Here is a 3,207-nt window from a genome sequence, read left to right as displayed (position 1 = left end):
TTATTATTATTATTATTATTATTATTATTATTATTATTATTATTATTATCGTTATCAAACTGTATTAATTCAGCAGTGTAGATGCACCCTTAGTTGGAGGATTAATTAATCGAATCAGGACAATTGCATAGCATGGTTTTCTTAATTGGTAATTGTATCAGTTGTGTGCCTTCACGTCATTTGCAACCTATGCTGCCCTTAAAGCAACCCTATCACAAGGTTTTTCTTGTCTGTCTTCGAGGCTGAGAGAGTGTGCCCTTCTCAAAGCTACCCACCATATATGTCACCTTTATGGTTTTGGGATTTTTCCTCTATTTTTGAAAATAATTCCATGGCTCTTCTGCATAGTAGGTCAAGGGAAATGCATTAGGCAGGCAACGGCAAAGGCAAAAACAGGATGTGTTGCACAAAGGCGAGGATTCTTCTTCGGAAAGGGCTCTCCTCCGGATGTTTTCTTTTCTCGCAGAGTGGGAATCCCACGCCTTGTTTTGATGACAGTAAAGCTAGTGATTGCCAAGGAAACCTCACAATCAGCTAACTACACTGCCTACAAACCAAGCGTTCCAACAGACGTAGACCGAAACCTGGAAAAGACCATGCCTATGATATTTTTTAGCTTTTCCCCTTTGCGACGGCTTGGGTCCCAAAAACGGCAACAGCGGTGTCAAGGCTGGATCTGCAACGTATATGGTGTACGTTGTCGTTCCATCGTCACAACTGCAGAACGAGATAATGGGAACAGAGTTAATCAGAATTTTAAAAGGCTTTTAAATATTAAACTTTTAAAAAAACATAATTTCCAAGTTTTGGGGTTGTCAAAAATGTGTCACAAAAAACCTATAGGAAATCCACCTATCTAGCCCCCTTTCTGAACACATTAAAATCTGGCCAAAACATGCAGTTATGTCTGTAAACAATATTGAAAAAAGTGAGTAGAAGTGACTCAAGGGTGCATATTGGCATCAGTTTCAACTGCAATGGCTTAATGCTATGGTATCCTGGGATTCGTAGTTTGGTGAAGCACTAGCATGCTGGCAGAGAAGGCTGGGGACCATGAAATGCTACAACTCCTCGGATTAGCATAAATACAAATCCCAGGATTAGTATAAATAAAACTACAGCTCCAAGGAGGCTGTAGCATGAAACTACAACTCCCAGGTTTCCATGAGACTTAAAACATCAACTCCCAGGATTGCATCACACAAAACTACCCCTCCTGTGATTTTATCACATAAAACTACAACTCCCAGGATCCCTTTGTATAAAACTACCAGGATTCCATCACATAAAACTACAATTCCCAGGATTTCATTTTGTAAAATTACAACTCCCAAGATTCCATCACATGAAACTACAACTCCCAAGATTCCATCACATGAAACTACAACTCCCAGGATTCCATCACATAAAAGTGAAATTCCCAAGATCCCATCACATCAAACTACAACTTCCAGGATCCCATGACACAACACTACTATTTCTATGATTCGATCACGTAAACCTACAACTCCCAGGATTCCATCACATAAAAGTGAAATTCCCAGGATTCCATCACATAAAACTACAACTTCCAGGATCCCATGACACAACACTACTACTACTATGATTCGATCACGTAAACCTACAACTCCCAGGATTCCATCACATAAAAGTGAAATTCCCAAGATCCCATCACATAAAACTACAACTTCCAGGATCCCATGACACAACACTACTACTTCTATGATTCGATCATGTAAACCTACAACTCCCAGGATTCCATCACATAAAAGTGAAATACCCAAGATTCCATCACATAAAACTACAACTTCCAGGATCCCATGACACAACACTACTACTTCTATGATTCGATCATGTAAACCTACAACTCCCAGGATTCCATCACATAAAAGTGAAATACCCAAGATTCCATCACATAAAACTACAACTTCCAGGATCCCATGACACAACACTACTACTTCTATGATTCGATCATGTAAACCTACAACTCCCAGGATTCCATCACATAAAAGTGAAATACCCAAGATTCCATCACATAAAACTACAACTTCCCATGATCCCAGGATTTATTTACTTTGCAGTAATCCCAACAGAGAAGCCTTGCCTTGATTGATTTGATTTGGAACCATTTCAGAAGACCTTGAAGAAAGCACCAAGGGTCTCATTCCAATCCTTACCCACCCCATAGATATTCTCCTCTATTATCTAAATTTCACACTCTGGTGAGTTGCAAGTCCTGTCAAATACATATACATATATATGCATATATATTCTCACCTGCAAACCCACATGCTTCCAGGTGTTAATTCTACACCTGCCAAGTTTCAAGGCTGGAGAAAGAGGGTCCCGGACCAAGAGGCCTTACCTGTCCTACCTTGGCACCGAAGTGGCCCAGGGCTAGCAATGGGGCAACCAATTGGGTAAGGATTTGTATACACTCGGTAGCCATGGACGCCCAGGTGTGGCTTAGGAATGGCCTACGGATGAGCAGGAGGCTCTTACTCCACTGGTTTTATGGCACAACGTTTCTATGGGCGACCCAAAGGCACAGAGCATGAAGTCCATGCCCTTGAATGGAACCTGAAGAAGCTGCAAGTCCCAGAATCCTCCAACCTGGCCGAGAGAGTCAATAAAACCCAAATGGCATCCACAATGCTCTGTGACACTAATATCCAGCTTATATTCAATTCAGTTCTGACAGTGGTGATGCACTTGCAGGGTTTTCTACTTTCTGGAGCTGAGAGTGTGTGCCTTGCACTTTAAGAAAACATGACTTTAACAACAACAAAAAGTGCATTGGGCAAATGCATGTTAAAGCAAGAGGCTAGCATATAATTTCCATTGCTTACTCCTCTAAAATAACCCGATTCTTTTTTATTTCCTTTTCAGGTTGCAATAGGATGCCTTCCATATCATTCATATATATATATATTTTCTGGCTGGCTCCTTGGTCCACTAAAAAGGGTCTAATTTGCTGACATTGGCTATATATATGAAGCCATTTCACCTGCATAAATGGAGGCAGGTGGGTTAAAAGCTCCTCTAATAAAAAGGTTTAAAATGTCTGCAGTACTGTATAGTACAGCAATAATAATTACAGTAGAGTCTCGCTTATCCAACACATTTTTGTAGTCAATGTTTTCAATACATTGTGATATTTTTGTGAATACTTTGTGACATTGTGTGTTTATGTTTTATATTTTATAC

At 40.1% G+C, this 3,207-nt stretch overlaps 1 non-coding gene across 1 annotated transcript; it reads right to left on the bottom strand.

Annotated features, from left to right (window-relative positions):
- Positions 1–484: 484 nt before the first annotated feature.
- On the bottom strand, positions 485–557 carry mir34c (microRNA mir-34c). The gene has a single exon (NR_129963.1). It is a non-coding gene; the product is annotated as a microRNA mir-34c (primary transcript).
- Between the last annotated feature and the right edge of the window lie 2,650 nt (positions 558–3,207).

This window comes from Anolis carolinensis, unplaced genomic scaffold, assembly GCF_035594765.1.
Source record: "Anolis carolinensis isolate JA03-04 unplaced genomic scaffold, rAnoCar3.1.pri scaffold_8, whole genome shotgun sequence".
Lineage (NCBI taxonomy): Eukaryota > Metazoa > Chordata > Lepidosauria > Squamata > Dactyloidae > Anolis > Anolis carolinensis.
This window is presented reverse-complemented; position numbering and strand designations above follow the sequence as displayed.